We start from the raw sequence: 17,501 nt of genomic DNA, 5'->3' as shown, positions 1-17,501 counted from the left end.
CTTTGCATGCTATAGTAGAAGGAACTCTAGTGAAGGAAGGCTGAGGAGCTTTCTGGTAAAAGAGGCAGGGTTGCTTCTCACCACATCCTGTCCATCACCTACCACTTTTAGCTCTTTATTTTCTTGTCATATGATAATAAAATGTGTATGAACATCTTTCACCTGTCATAAACTATAGAGAACAAAAAAAAAACTGTTCTATTAATTCACTTGAAAATTAATCATTCTCTGATATTCAAGTTGATTTTATTTATCTTCATTTATATTGTTTTAAAAAAGATTTTATTTATTTGAGAGAGAGAGCGAGAGCACACATGAGCAGGGGAAGGGGCAGAGAGAGAGGGAGGGAGAAGCAGGTTCCCTGCTGAGCAGGGAGCCTGACGCAGGGCTGGATCCCAGAACCCTGAGATCAGGACCTGAGCCCCAGGCAGATGCTTGACTGACTGAGCCACCCAGGTACCACCATTTATATTTTTCAAATGTAAAATAATTTGGCATTAATGCTTAGAAGGCAAGACCGTCCTGTACCTTTGATCTCAATACCTTCACAAGAGCTGCCATCTTGCGTTCCCGCGTGTGTGTGCCTAACCTCAGCTGGTCTGCCCAAGACCCCCTGAGCGCCAACCCTAGTCCCCCGCGCAGTCCCATTTGCACTCCAATAAGATGAAAGAAACTATCATGAACCAGGAGAAACTCGCCAAACTGCAAGCACAAGTGCGCATTGGTGGGAAAGGAACTGCTCATGGAAAGAAGGTGGTTCATAGAACAGCTACAGCAGATGATAAAAAACTTCAGTTCTCCTTAAAGAAATTAGGGGTAAACAATATCTCTAGTATTGAAGAAGTGAATATGTTCACAAACCAAGGAACAGTGATCCATTCTAACAACCCTAAAGTTCAGGCAACACTGGCAGCGAACACTTTCACCATTACAGGCCATGCTGAGACAAAGCAGCTGACAGAAATGCTACCCAGTATCTTAAACCAGCTTGGTTCAGACAGTCTGACTAGTTTAAGAAGACTGGCTGAAGCTCTGCCCAAACAATCCGTGGATGGAAAAGCACCACTTGCTACCGAAGAGGATGATGATGATGAAGTATCAGATCTTGTGGAGAATTTGTTGAAGCTTCCAAGAATGAAGCAAACTGAATTGAGTCAACTTCTGAAGAAGATAAAACTTGAAGAAGTTACTGGGAGCTGCTATTTTATATTATGACTGCTTTTTAAAATTTTGTTCATGGATCTGATAAAATATAGCTCTCTAATATTTTTAAGCCCAAGCCCTTTGGACACTGGAGCTCTTTTCAGTTTTTGCTTATACACAATTCATTCTTTGCAGCTAATTAAGCTGAAGAAGCTTGAGAATAAAGTTTGAAACAAGGTTAATAAAGTTCTTTGCCTAGGAAAAAAATAACTTCACAAATCTGGTTGTAATTTAAAAATTTTTTAAAAGATTTTACTTATTTATTTATTTGAGGTGGAGGTGGGAAGGGCAGAGGGAGAAGGAGAGAATCTCAAGCAGACCTTGAGATCATGACCTGAGCCAAAACTAAGAGTCAGATGCTTAATTGACTGAGCCACCTAGGTGCCCCAATTATAAAAATTTTTTAGAATTATACTGTTAGAAGTCTGATTTATTTTTTAGTCATATTTTAAAAAGATCAACCAATTAAACAAAAACAAGAATGATCTACTCTTTGTACAAGGAAACAAGTAATCACTTTTGTACAAAGATAAAATAAAGGCATGGAGGTCACATTCAAGCAGAGTATATTTCATGCCATGAAGGGAACCTCTGAAGAAATCTAGAATAGAAGGAATGATGTTATAGGCTGTAAAAAGTAAAACACTCAGAAAAAGCAATGGATAGCATGTCTTAAGTGCTTCCTCTATGAACTACACTTTATAAACTACTGTTAACAAATATAAAAGAAAAGGAAGACTTAATCCCCATGTTTGATAATCTTATAGAAGCTAGAACAATTTGCTGAATTTAAATTCACGTCCAAAATCAGAACCAAAAAGCATACCCTGGCTTTGGTTATGAGGTTGCTTTGCCCAGCATCACCACCAGAATGATTGCTGCAGGATTTGTTCTACCGTAAGCAATGTGTTTTGACAGAACTTGAGTTTTGCTGTCCTTTACCCTTGTTCTACTGACTTAGTTTGTTAGAACAAGTCGAGGATTCCAAGGGTACCAGTTCTATCCATTTTTGCAGCTGAGCCTTGCTCTCTTTTACAATGACAGATGGCACTTATGTATCCAACCAATTCATAAATTTACATCATTTATCACAAAGCAGAAGCAAGAGGATAAAATGGATCAATGAAAATCAGCATTATTAGAAATATTCTCAAGGCACACACTTTGCTCATGTCCTGAATGAGACACTCAAGTCTGAGGAGGGTGTTGTTATTCCTGGTCCAATAAGAGAGTGTTTCTGGTCTAGCCCCCTTAGAGAATAATCCAGGCTAAACCAGACAGCTTTAGCTCTGGTGAACATCATGCTGGGCTCTAGGAAATCCCATCTTTCACCAAGATGCAAGAATTCTTTTTATTTTGCATACTGGCCCAGGAAGAAAACAACTGTAATTGTATCCTTGAAAATCTCTGTCCCTTTTCTACCTTTAGATGAATATATACAGTATTTTTAGGTGCAGTTTCACAGACTAGTCACTACTTCTATATTTCTTTTCCATGACATATTAGTTTTGTCAGGCAGCACTTAAATTCTCTTAATCACTCCACAGGCTACTTTCTAAGCTTGTGTGTTTGTATATGTGGCACAGAAAAAAATAAGGGTTTACCCCTCTCAATGACTAGAAAACATCACAGTTTGGGTTACAGTAAAAAATAAAAAATAAAAAAAGTCTTTGACTCACAAAGAATGTAGTACCGCATTTTATTTAAAACAAATAGCTATATCTTAAGAAATGGAAAGCAATTAGATAGATTTTAACATTATTATTGCTTGATATAGGTAAGAAACACCAGAGTAAAAAACTCTCACAATTGGCAAAACAAAACCCACAATTATAAAGTCTTCAAAATATTCAGGTCAGATGTCACCAGTTTTGCCTTTCAATATTTACTGCATTTACCAAAATCTTCACTGATTGAAACATGTGCAATTATTTTCAAATCAAATTCAAAGTTCTGTTTTGTTTTGAAAGCCAGAATAACACTGTGAATCAATGTTGCAAGAGCCGTGTGGCTTTAGCAAGGTAAATGTGCAGAGTACACACATGATTGACTTACAGGCCAAGTACACTCCACATTACTTTAACACATTATTTGGAAGCATTTCTTAAAAATCTTCAAACATATAGGATGCATATTATGGCTGTGACAGGATTAGTTCAAATGACTCTTAGCTGGACTTCACAAATGATGGAACAGGAAGTGTGTTGTTAAGATGCCCAGGACAGCTCAGGAAATCAGCTGGGAGCAGAGACCACATGTTGTCAATGTGGGGTCAATGTTCCCTTATCATCTCTATCCTGAATTGATCTGAAAGCTGTAAGAATCATTCAGTGGAACTTCAGAGCAGCATTTACTCACTATGTGTATGTGTGTGGAATCTCTTGGCAGGATGCTAAGGAAAAATCCTCAATACTTGTGTGATATTCTGGAAAGAACACAGCCAACTATAAAGCGACTGTCTTCTGAAAAATCTTTATTGTATAATTTCCTAGAATATTGCTGTTTTAAGAGGCCTTAGCTGTACTGGTCCACTAGACTGTTTCTCAGGATAGGCCAGTTCTGGCATAATGTCGAAGAGCCCGTATGAACTTGATTCTGTTATGGGAATTCTTTCCTCACCTATTTTGCTTTACATGCAGAGAAAAAGACACAGAAATTGAATTGTTCATGCTTATATAGACAACCCTATAAAGCAATAGTTTAATTCACATTTCATTAATCAGAAAACTAAAATGCACAGAGGGCCCCAAGCATCCTGTGATATGCTTTGCTTCTTCACCCTGTTGCTTTTCCTGAAACTCAGTTGTGTTTGAATATGCATTCTTTGCTCAGTGTTCATCAGTGACTCCAAGTCAGACAGGCTAGAGGTGTAAATGGGAAATAAATACACAGAGTGAAGAGACTTATATTGCCTTTAAATGTGAAGGATACCATGGCTCATTTGGCCATATCATCATGTTTGTTCTGATATGGTGAAATGAATGTAGTCATCAAGTTCTGCATTTATTTAGCCACATCATTGTATTCTGTCTAATTAAGAAGAGAACTCAAGTCTTATTACTGCCTAATATGCACTGGTAGGGACATTTTTTGATTATGGATTATGAGTCTAATTCTCTAAATCTCACGTGAGCCACCTTTCAGCTAACTTTCAATTACATTTTGCTGGCATAAAAAATACAGGACAGGGTCCTGAGCAAATAAAATGTAGAAATTGTACTTTGTTTAATTATTCCAAAGCCCTTTGTCTTTTACTTGTAAGATACAATATGGCAAAGACTCTTGGCAGATGCCTAAGAGCTTTTATATCTGATGTTCAGATCAGTTGAAACAAAGACACATTTGTTGAGCTCCAGCTTCAGATGCTGGCCTGGCTTTTCAGGAGTAAACAGTAAGTGTTTGCTCTTGGATATGGATAAGAGTTTTTTCAAAAAATTGATTTGCAATGCTTACACAAGGCATCACCACATATTACAAAACATTTACTCACCTAACACAGAAGAAACAACTTTAGAACACAATAGTAGCATAAGGCTGGAAAGAGAGGCAACCATCCTGGGAAGCAGGAATATTTGCTAAAACCCAGATTAAGATTAAGTACTTGGAGATGAAGAAATAAATAAGCATCTCGATAAAGGCAGCAAGATGATTACCAGTAACAAAAGCAGCACAGCATAGTGGCCTATGCGTGGGCTTTGGTGTGGACAGCTCTGCCTTTTGTTGCTTGGACAAGTTGCTTAAAGTCTCTAAACATCACTTTTCTTTTATAAAATGGGACTATCTACCTGCCTGGAAAGCTGTTTAGAGGGTCAGATGAGATTACATTCTGAAAGTGCTTTGTCAGCTGTGAAGTTCTACACTAATGAGAACACTAATAATAGAATAATGGAATAATCATAATTACAGTAACAATATCAACTAACATTTAAACACGTGCCCTGTGCCAGACACTAGCCTAATAGCTCTACATGCACATCATGAGATTGCATACTATTATTATCCTCACTATTTTACAGTATAGGAAACTGAAGTTGAAGTTTAGATAGGTTAGACCACTTGGTTAACCACTTAACCAAGGTCTATCTGGCATCCCATTTGTGCTTTAACTTCCACACTGTATTGCCTTCCCTGTTATAACCATCATGAATGCTAACTGAATTTAGAGATGATTCTATGTTTTCATATATTCCATAAAAGCAATCTTTCTTGTCTAGTACTTCGTTGACTAGCCCAATTACTAGCTCAACATCATCTAATACATGTTGTCTATATGCAGCACATTCATAAAGTTATAAAGAAATAATGAACAGGGCAGCACCGGGCAGCTTAGCGGTTTAGCCCCCTTCGGTCCAGGGCGTGATCCTGGAGACCCAGGATTGAATCCCACGTCGGGCTCCCTTCGTGGAGCCTGCTTCTCCCTCTGCCTGTGTCTCTGCCTCTCTCTCTCATGAATAAATAAATAAATAAATCTTTTAAAAAAGAAATAATAAACAAAATAGAAAATTAGGAATATTATTCCAGAGTGGCAGAATTTACATACAGAGTGAACGCTGTAGAACATTTAAAAAGCAGTATGAAAACTAATACAAAATAACATAGGCCAAATTGTAGATAATTAAGTCCTGAAGGATGGAAAAAGAAAAAAAAATTCTTGCAATCATATGACCCTAATAGCACCTTAATTTTTATGACCAGTTGTACATTTAAAAAATTCTTTTCTTTTACTATTAAAGGCCTAATCTCTAGAATAACAGTCCTATGAGTTGGTTTCCAAGCCTATGAGGATTGTAGAACTGCATTGTCCTATATGGTAGCCCCTAGCTACATGCAAGTATTTAAATTAATTAAAATGCAATTTAAAAATTCATTTCTTCCATCACATATCAAATACTCAATAGCCATGTGTTGTAAGTGGCCATCATATAAGACAGTAGAGACACATTTCCATCATTGCAGAGAGCTGTACTGAGCAGCTCTGCTCAAGAACATACAATCAGTAAGTATCTTCTCTTCCTGCCTTGGTCTGGTGGGGTCCAGGGGAATTTGAGTTACATATGTAATCATAACAGGGGATTTGTAGGGATGTTTAGGGTGGCAACTATTGGAAAGAGGTGAGGGTGTATTATGAATCAACAAGAGACAAGATTAAGGCAACCAGGTTGAAGAATTCTATTAACCTGAGTCTTTCATGCTCTCTGATAGGTAAAGCACAGGATTTGCCAGTGATGTGTTTGCTGATGCATTTTAGCTGCTCAGAAGTAAGAAATGAGTGAGGAAGATTGAGCAAATAGCATTGGCCAGAGTAGTCAGAGTTGTTCAGAGAGGGCTTTTTAGGCAGATGAAATGGCTCAAGCAAAGGCACCAAATCGTGACAAGGCCTTGTGACCTGGTTATGGTGTAAGGTGATCTCAGAGTGGTTGAAACCTAAAAGGTGTTAAAACTGGGCTCAGATTGTAATGGGCCTCGTGTGCCCTAAATGTTTCAATATTATATTAGGCCACAGGAAGCCATCAGAAATCTTCAAGCCGTGACTGGCATAGCTTTGTTTTTTAGGAAAGTAATTATGGCAGAGGTGAAGAGGGTGTCTAAGGTCAGAGGATGAGAAGCTACTCCTGGATTTTCTTTTGGTCATGTTATTGAGCCCTAATCACAATCATAATATATCATAGTTCCAAATGAGATGACTTTAAAAATATCTACTGATTTTTTTGACATTAAACAATAATAACACTAAAAGGACACATTAAGTGTTTTGTTAAATATGTGCTGGTGAAATAGATTATTAGCATGGCCTGAAAAATCCAGTCATCTATTGAATAAAGAAAACATTTGGAAAGCAGCTTCAGTCCATTCTTGGTATCTATCTATCTATTGATAGATAGATAGATAGATAGATAGATAGATAGATATGTATATAGATAGATAGATATGCATATATATGTAAAACTGGGTTTTACATTGGTAAATTGGTTTTATAAGATTGGTTTTATAAGATTATGAAATGAAGAGTCGAAATGATGGACAGTTATCATTTGGTTTTATAAGATTATGAAATGAAGAGTCGAAATGATGGACAATTATCAGGCTGGAAATAAAATGGGAAGGAGGATGAAACATGAAAGATGAGACATGAGCGGAGGTACCCTCACTGTGCTGGCGGTGTTTTGGAAAAAGATTTGGTAAAATGAGTGACAGATTCTTCCCTCATTTTTTCCCATTCTACTAATTCAGTCCTAAGGTAAAAAAGTGAGGGTATGCTGGAAACCATTTTTCCCCAATTAAGCCTCCGCCCAAACCTGTGCCTTATGGTTTGTGAGCCAATGTGTCTAGCCCAGGAAACAGCTCCAGTGCCATGAATAGCAGTAAGCTACCGCTCTTTATAACCAATATGAGATGGAAGCTCTGATTTAATAATGGAGAAAGAGATACTTCTGTTTAGGACTAAAATATTTACTATGAAGTACTTCACAACATCAAAAAAATCAATCTGACATTTTCCCAAAGGTTTGGATGAATTGCCTTCTCAAAGAAGGGGGAGGGAATAGCCTCCGGGCATCTCTAATGCTTTCCCCCCTCACCTGACTGGCCTCAGTGCAGACAGACCCAGATAGCCTCCCTGAAAAGGACTCTCAGACTGTATCTCTGCCTCAGAAGTGTCTTATGCTTCAGTATAAGCATTCTCTTATTCTGTTCCATTTTAGGTCTGTGATTAATTTCAGTTTTATGTATATGCAACTTAAAGCCTAATTATTTTTATTTTTATTATTATTTTTTGCCTAATTATTTTTTTTAATTTTTATTTATTTATGATAGTCACACACAGAGAGAGAGAGAGAGAGAGAGAGAGAGAGAGAGAGAGAGAGGCAGAGACATAGGCAGAGGGAGAAGCAGGCTCCATGCACCGAGAGCCCGACATGGGATTCGATCCCGGGTCTCCAGGATCGCGCCCTGGGCCAAAGGCAGGCGCCAAACCGCTGCGCCACCCAGGGATCCCCTGCCTAATTATTTTTAATGACTACCTCAGACAAAATGCACAGAATAATTGTTTCAGACATTATAAAAGAGATAACAGAGGCCTGTGATCCCCAAGAGAAGTTCAAGAGATAAGGTGAGCCCTACAGTTTCCTCGGCGTTCTGTTGGGGAATACTTTCTGAATTGAGGCACAAAGGAGGAGAACCCCAGCAAAACACAACAAGCATATTAATGGAGAAGACAAAGATAAGAACTCAGGGAAGCTGAAATGACTGGAATTTTCAGAACAGAGAATCAGAGAGAAGGGTATTATGCAGACAAGAAGCTACAGAAATCTGCATCGGGTCTCCTTGAGTCTGTTGCAAAATACTAAACCAAGATGCATAGGAAGAAATTCCATGAGGCCATAAAAGAACAAGTAGGGACAACTCTCCATTGGTTGCTCATGTTTCTAGATACCTTGCAACCAGAGGTATCACCTACATTTATTCTGGGCTTTTTTTTTTTCTTGTTGTTTTTTTCACAGATGTTTATCTAGCAAACAGCCTTGGAAGATAGAGATACTGTCTCTCTCAGGAGCAAAGGGCAGACAAACTTACTCTCCATTATAAAAGATTCTGGTTCCGTAAGCTCAGTACTCCCCTCCTTTACTACACTGTACTGCATGTACAGATACTGCCCCATAAAAATGGGGGCCCAGGGAGGTTGTGCAAATACGGACACTCTGGCATTTGCCCCTACCATGAGTAATAAAGTTCTTTGTCTCTGACATAGGAATCATGTCTCTCTGCAAGAAGGGTTTAAAAGCTCAGACCCTTCATATATTTGGACCATTTTAGTGATAAATACAGCAAATTGTTGACCAAATTGTATGACCAAACAGGCAAAAAAATGGTTCTCCCCTTTACTGCCTGTTATTGAGGAGGATTTAGGAGGGAGTTACAGGCCAAGTACTAGAAAGCAGACTAAAGATAACTCCTCTGATTTTTACTGACTCTCCTTTGAGGAAGAGAGAGGATATTCCTCACCAGCTTTACAGTCAGCTTCAAGTCTGTCCTGTTGTAACAATTAGCAATAATATTCATCCTGGAACAATTTGATATCCATATGGAAAAAAAATTCACCTTGCAATTACTTTATAATATTCACAGAATTGATTTAAAAAACAGCAAAAGCTATAAAACTTCTTAGAAGGCAAGATAAAATAAAATCATCAGGATTTTGAGGGTGGGAAAAGGATCCTTAGGATACAGAAACAAACTGTATGAAAATTAGTTAAGTTTCATCATCAAAAGTAAGTTCCTCTATTCTTTGAAACACACATTGTTAAGAAAATAAAAAGCAATTCCTCAGGTGGAAAACTATTTACGATATATATATCCAAAGATTAATATCCAGAATATATAAAGAACTGTTCATCTCATTAATTAAAAAGACAAGATTCCAATTTAAAATGGACAAATGATTTGAATAAGCACTTTGCAAAAGAAGGTACACACTCACTAAGCACATTAAAAGATGCTCAATATAATTATTACCAGGATAATGTAAATTAAAATCACAATGAAATACTACTGTACACAAGTATTAGTCATGATGTGCTGCAATTAAAACCCTTACACATTGCTGGAGAGGTTGTAAAACAGCATAAGCACTCTAGAGAGTACTCTGGTAGTTTTCTTAGACACTTAACCATTTAACTCAGCAGTTCCATTCCTTGGTATTCCAAGAGAGATGAAAACATTGTCTTTGCAAGGACTTTTATGTGAATATTCATAGCAGATTTATTCATATTAGTCTCAAACTAGAAACTCCAAAGTCCATTGAGAGGTGAATGGATAAACAAGTTGTAGTACATCCACAGAAGGAAATACTTGTCAAAAAAGTAAAAAGAAATGGACTTCTGATAGACGGAAAAACACAGTGGAGTCTCCAGAATATTATGTGAGTGAAAAAAAGCCAGAACTAACAGAAGGGCACATTCTATACGGTTTTACTTGTATACAATTCACGAATAAGTATAATGAATTACAGTGGAAGAAAGCAGATCATTGATTGTGGCTGCAACTGTGTGGGCAATGATTGCAAAGTGGCACAAGGCAAATTTTAGGATGGCTATTCTTGTTTGTGTTGGTGATTGCATGGGGGATATATTTGTCAATCTCATCAAGTTTTAAATTTAAAGTGGGTACATTTCAGTATATATCAATAATACTTTAATAAAGTTGATCTAAAAAGAAAAGATCCACAAGTTAAAAAAAAAAGATTAATATAGTATGTCAAAATGACCCATAGGCAACCTTAAAAGGTTCCCACTGGCAAAAGTTAACAGTTTAAGCATCAAAAGGAGAATGATGGCTGTAGATGCTTAAAATACAGCAAATGTGTAAAAAGTCATCATTCTATAAATACATGCATGTGTGCACACACATACACATATCAAAGACTAGATCTAATTCTATTTTCTTCTCTTTTTTAAAAAAGATTCATTTATTTATTTTAGAGAGAGAGTTCGACTGCAAACGAGGTGGGTGGTGGAGGGGCAGAGGGAGAGGGAGAGAGAGTCTCTCCAGCAGACTCCCCTTTGAGCGAAGAGCCCATCTCCCGGCTTGATCGCAAGACCTTCAGATTATTACCTGAGCCAAAATCAAGAGTCAGACACTTAACCAACTGAGCCATCCAGGTGTCCCTAATTCTATTTTCTTAAACATCTTTTCTGCAAGTAGTTACTGTTCTGAAACTAGAAATTCAAAGGTAGGATTACATTTTTAGAATCCCTGGTGTGTTTGTTTTTCAATTACTAATTTAAGAAATGTTTTTGTAATATTTTCTAAGCAACACCTGGATGGGATGGAATATTGAAAACCCAAATTATGTAAGCACTTGTCTTGAGAATGCTTTGAGAATGTACGCTGTGGACTTCCAACTATAAGGACATTAACTGACCATAGGCCCCAGCTGCCACGTTCTGAAATGCGTTGCATCATTTGTCCTGAGGCCATGCTTCCCATGGGTCTTTCCTAGCTAATGACTGATTAAAGCAGGTGTGCTAAGTCAGCTTGTTCCTGAAAGCAGTAGGGCTTTTTCCAAAAGGACAATTTTGGCTCAAGAACACCCCAGTGGCCTCGATGAACTTTAATTAGACTTCATGGAGGTCATGAACGCTTTCAGCCAATTGCCTTCCTTTCTGTCCTTTACTAGGAGTCACATTTGCATCACAGTTGGATGAATCTGCCATCCTTTCCCAGCTTCCTCCCCATTTTCTCACAGGCCTTCTGCTCAATACAATTCTTGCAAAATTAATGTCATTATGATGTAGACTTCTTGGAGAACCTGAACAATCACAGTGTCTAATATCTGATTATCTTTTACAGTAACAGAGGGCCACTGATGGCTTTTATGCTTTTATTTTTATACTATTAAATTCCATCTTGTTGGGTTAAGGCCCATTATTCCAACACATTAAGATATTTGTGAATCATGATTCTATAATCTTTTATCTTTATTATATTTCCCTCCTTTGTGGCATCCAAAGATTAGTGAGTTGTTATATGTCTTTTTCAAGTTGTGAGTAAAAGTATTAAACTGGAATAACCAAGTGACAGATCTTTGTGATCACGCAATCAAAATCAATAGTAGGCTTGATAATACAGAATCTAATACAGAAAATTCTATGTTCTCATAAACTGAATAAATATTAAAGAATTATAAGAATAGTAAATTATATGTAGCTAGAGGGTGGATAGCACCTTTATAATCAATTGTACATCTCCTCTTGCAGTATTTTGCACATATGTTTATAATCATAGTTTGCTTTAGAAACAAGCTGTGTAGTTCTTTTGCTCTGATATTAGAGCGGGGAATCACAGCATAAAAATTTCAGCTCTCAAAATATCAGGAACTGTCTTCTAAATGAAGTAACTTATAATAGCAATGTAATTGGATTCCCTTAAATAACGATTTGGTGGTTTGCTTCATTATGTATTGTGTTATATTTCAAGGAAAAAAACTTATTTGGACTAATGATAAATTTCATTTGTGTGTAGAGTTAAGGATGATATGTGGGACTTAAGGATTTTCCGAACTAATTGTTTCAAAAATATTTTGGGTGTAGGCCAAGGGAATGCCTCGTAAGTAAGCAAGAGGATAAACGATTCTAAAAATTATTTTTCATCATAGATATCCATGCTAACATTAAAAATAATTTTGGCACTACATCCTTAAGGGAGACTTAAAAGGTAGTACACACATCTTGCATTAGCTCATAGAATTCAAGGGGGTTTTGATAAGAAATAAACTAGGCCAGAAATAAATATTTCATGATAAATACTGTAGATTAATAAGATTCTGAACCAAAACATGACATCAAATATGTGCCCCAACATGACACCATGAGAGAGCACTATCATTGTGTAAATAGTCATCTTGCCTAAGGTTGTTGTCTCTTAATAAATCTTTGGTCCAATTGGGTACCAAGCTATAGGATAAAGACTATTATTTTCTACTCTATACTTTTAGAACTCATGACAGACAATATTTCATAAAGGGAACCAAAATACCATTAACCTTTATTTGCTATATGGATAAGGAAATCATACCAGCTCAGTGGTTCAATTTTCCCCATAAATCTTGGTTAAAACTTTTATCCTTTTTCTCCCTTGGATTTTTCTATTACTCTAAGTGCTATTTATTAATAGGAAGATTCTATTTCATTTTCGCTGTAGACCTCTTGAATCATAAGCAAACTTTCATCTTTAATTAGTTTGAGCTAGCATTATCAATGAGCAGTAATATGCAAAAGAGGCTGATGATCATTGGTTTTTTTGGAACTGAAATAAATAATAATGAGATGTTTTTCATAGATAGTGGGAAAAATGTCTCAATGGCCCCTGAAATACAGATAAAGGAGGTATGGTACTACAAAGGACATCTTGATAAGAAGCAGATTCAAAGAGAACAAAGAATGAACTGGGATTATCTGCTGACATAAATCTTTTCTTATCTATATTATATCTTACGGAAGTCTTTTTTTTAAAGGCAAGAGTCCAAAAAGGATGTGTTTTGCCACAAATAAGGAAGATCAAAGTAACATGCTGTTCTGTTATTCAACTTAAAGAGAGAGATACTAACAGAAGAAATCACGGACCATAAGCAGAAATGGTACAATGATCTTATGCAAGAATGAGTATTTCTGATGTTTACAAGGCAAGAGTGGTGACTTGGGACAAGGTAGTGATCCCGAGAGAGAATCTAAAATATGCCCCTTAAGCTTCCTAAAGGCATGACTAAGAACAAGTCATTCTAAACAATAAAGTAAGATCCAGCACTAGCAAAACACCAAATGTGGGCACTGAGTTAGAACTGGACATTTTGTGAAATAACAAGGCATGTTCTCTCACCAGAGAGAAATGTGAGAAGGAAATGTCACACTCTGCTGAGGGGAGGAAGTATGTCAAAATCACCTCTGGGACTTTTTCAAGTTACGTTTCCCTCAAAGAAATTCTGACAACTTCCCCCGACCCCACCACCACTGTACACAATCCTACCTCCTTCTTAGGCATTACTGCCTATAGGAGCAACTGTTACTGATGGGCGAGTTATATCACTTGAGTGGGGTAGGACAGTAAGTAAGCTGAGAACCACCATCTCAGTGAGTTTACTTCCATCCATGCTTTTTGTGTGATCATCTGTGCTGTGAGGAGGGTTCCTAGCTCTGTCAGGAAGAGAGTGGATTGCGAACATGCAGAAGACAGCCCCACCTCTTCATCCTGCCTTCCCCCTCTCCACATGCAAGGGTGCTCATGCAGCCCGCCTGAAGAAGGTAGCAAATGTTCACTGTGTTCACACTGCTCAGAATACTACCACAGAGGGCAGAGAAGACATGAACTCTGCTCTGAGAATTGTTGAGAACTCTGTAATTTCCACATTCTGATACTTATCTAAATATGGTCTTCCTTATAAGGCATTTGATTGACCTGGATCTAACTCAATGGATTTAGAAATTTAATACAAGTGTTGTTAAGTAATTTGACAGCCTTCCAGTCCCATAACTCTGTGTGCATAACAAATATCCATTGAATTAATGATAAATACAAAGATGTGAGTTATGCAATCAACTAAGTTGATAAATAATAGTTCTCATTATTTGTGGTAGTTATGCTCCATAAAGTAGCTGTTAACACTGAATTAGCCAATACTGAGCATTTGCTCCTAGAGAAAATATGACTTTAGGCTCTTGTCAGCCACTGGTCAGAATATTTTCATCAATACGTAATCTTTCTTGCATGTGTTTTCTATTTAAAGACACTTATTTCATCTATATTTTTGACTCATTAACTTGAATTCATAGATAACAGAATTAACACTCATGATTGAGTTTACCTAACACACCTATTTTCTCTGAAAGGTACATCACAGTCTTCTTGAACTTAGGAACAATAGACAACACTTTAGCACTACACATAATGGCCATTTTAAACAGTAAAATCAGCAGTTAGGGGCACCTGGGTAGCTCAGTCAGTTGGGCGTCTGCCTTTGGCTCCAGTCATCATCTCCAGGTCCTGGGATCAAGCTCCACATCAGATGGGCTCCCTGCTCATCCTCTCTCTCTGCCCCTCCCCCTGCTCATGCTCTATCTCTCTCAAATAAATAAATAAGTAAAAATCTTAAAATAAAAAACAATCAGCAATTAAAGTACAAAATGTGACAATTCGGTACTAAATAGTGAAGAGGAAGGACACTTGTTTACAGTATAAGAGCTGAATCAAGAAAGTACAACATCTCCTTATATGGATTTCCATATAATTTTAGACAATTAAAATCATTTTCAACAACACATATAGAATAACTTCTTACGTTCTGGCTACAAAGGCTAAAGATGCAGGGTTTTTGAATTTGCTTATTCTAACTCAGATGAGTAGTGGGGTGTTCTCCATCACCCAGGTCCCCTTCAAGTCTGCTGGTAAGTCCTGTTACCACACTGCCTTCCTATCTAGGCTATGTTCATGGTCATTATCTCCCCATCACAGAAAGCCTGAGAGCTCTGTAATGCAGCTGGTGGTTAAAAGTCAGGGGGAAAAAAGGCTTCAAGCATCATGAAGATAGGACGCCAACAGAAATGGAATGCATGCCCAGTACTGTCTGGCTTTTTGCACTTTTGCTTTTGTTTTTATTTTGGCATTTTTCAGTATTGTGAGAGCATTTTTCTAAGCAACAATGGGTAGAAACATTTTAATCATAATTGTGAAAAATCCTATTCAAAAGTGTCATTTCAGGTGGAAATTATGACCTTTGTAGTGGCAGGTAATTTTTAAAAGCACACAGACTACATATATTCCCTGGTGGGTCTTTGTCTCTGAGCTTAAGTGAGCCTTGCTATTTCTGCATTACTGCCCAAGCTGTCACCTGGAGCTCTGTGGGACTGCTTGCATCTGGAGTCTGCTGGATCATTGCCTCAACTGCCCCAATGGCAGGTGGCAGTTCTTCTTACAGAGCAAAATCATGGGAAAAAGTAATTAAATCTACAGTGAAATAAATGTCCCTTAATCTTACTCTATTCTCACAGAATTTGCATTATTCTTATTGCTTTTAATCTTAATTGTGGTAAATTATATATAACACAAAATTGACCATCTTAACTATTGCTAAGTGTAAGTTCAGTAGTGTAAGTACGTTCATGTTGTTGTGCAACCAGTACAATGAGGAGAAACACAAAATGGGTTGGGATCACATAGCCATGATCACATCATTTATCTCTAGGTAATAGGCTGAATTTTAAGTTAAAAAGAGCACAAAATAAACTTCACTCCAAGGGCAAATGTAGTCATTTCTTTGTTTAAGATTCTGACTACTTTAAAGAAGTAGGTAGAAGTAGTCCAAGTCCATTGACAGGCAAATGGATAATCAAAATATGGTATATATATTCAGCTTTAAGAATGAAAGAAATGGTGAGACACATGCTACAATATGGGGACGTCATGTCAAGTGAAATAAGCCAGAAACAAAAAGACAAGCACTGTACAATTCCACTCATAGGAGGTACTAAGAATAGTCAAATCCATAGTGACAGATGGTTGCAAGGAGCTGGGAAGGAAAGGAAAAGGAGAGTTGTTACTTAATGGATACAGAGTTTTCCAAGATGAAATATTTCTAGAGATTGACTGCACAACAATATGAGGGCACAGAAATGTCAACTTACTCAAGGTCACCCAGCTAGTGTGGCATGGAACCACAGTGCAAACTCAAACACTGTTGTGCCGGAATCTTAACCATCACCCTATGAGTCAAAGAATAAAGAGAATGACCCTTAAATTAGAAAATGAGAACAAAGAGGTTGCAATTTTTTCTCCTTCCCATTATGCATCACAATGTTTTTGTTCAGTTACAAATTATGCTGGTGAATTATAGATTCTATGGGACAGAGGATGGAAGAGGCAGATTTTTCTACTACCTTTTCTCTTCTGTTGCTAGAAAAAAGCTCTGGCACACAATGGTATGTTTTTCTCCACTCTAGGTATCAGAGCTTGGGCAGTGGAAGTAAGCATAGTACCTGCCTGGCTAAATACTGTCAAATTTGTTTCAGAACATGCCAGGTCAGCACACATAATATCCATCTGGGAATAAGATATAGCTATTCCTATTTACCAGTCTTAGCTGGAAGTGCAAATACCTTACAAAGAAAGGAAGACACTCCATAATTTCAGCTTCTCTTTATGTTGTACACAAATGTCAACCTTGGGACCCACAGTTTTTCTCAGCATATCCTCCTTAGTTTAATCTTCCCCCCATTTTTCTGATCTAGTCTCCTTTCTCCTGTCTTCCTTGCTCTCTGTGTCCTTCACCATGTAGTGTATATTTGATATAGCATCTCAAAATTCCTCTAATGCCACTCCAGTTGAACTTGAAAACACTGAGGTGATTACTAATTTATTGCTGTCTTCTCCTAAGTGCTTAATGCAAGCTTAATAAAAATCAATAGCTATGTATGCCTCTCCATTGTAGAAATATGCTTGTGATATATGACTAGGTGAGGTAGCTATTGGGTGATTTATTGGAAATCTTCTAAGATAATCTACTACCTCCATTTTATTGGTGTCATGGAAGATGCTAATAGTCAAATAAATGGAAGTAGAAGCAGAGCAGATGGAGAACAGCAGGTGCTAGACACCCTCTTCTTCAAAAGGCTTATTGGTAGCACAGAGGCTAATGTATGGAATGGGGACATCTTGCCTGATCTGAATAATGTCTCAAGAGAATTATAATTAGGATGCTAAATGCATTTCCAACCAAAAGGGCAAGGTCACAAACTTTCGCAGCCATCAGGCTT

At 37.4% G+C, this 17,501-nt stretch overlaps 1 protein-coding gene, 1 long non-coding RNA gene and 1 pseudogene across 15 annotated transcripts in view; 1 reads left to right on the top strand and 2 right to left on the bottom strand.

The window, feature by feature from the left end:
* The window catches only part of STARD13 (StAR related lipid transfer domain containing 13), a 511,253-nt gene that overhangs the window by 263,228 nt on the left and 230,524 nt on the right, over positions 1-17,501 (bottom strand). The window lies entirely within an intron of this gene.
* The window catches only part of LOC112669425 (uncharacterized), a 54,361-nt gene that overhangs the window by 22,527 nt on the left and 14,333 nt on the right, over positions 1-17,501 (bottom strand). The gene's annotated exons all lie outside the window — the stretch shown is intronic.
* On the top strand, positions 645-1,308 carry LOC112669418 (transcription factor BTF3-like; annotated as a pseudogene).

Source organism: Canis lupus, chromosome 25 (genome assembly GCF_003254725.2).
Source record: "Canis lupus dingo isolate Sandy chromosome 25, ASM325472v2, whole genome shotgun sequence".
Taxonomy (NCBI): domain Eukaryota; kingdom Metazoa; phylum Chordata; class Mammalia; order Carnivora; family Canidae; genus Canis; species Canis lupus.
This window is presented reverse-complemented; position numbering and strand designations above follow the sequence as displayed.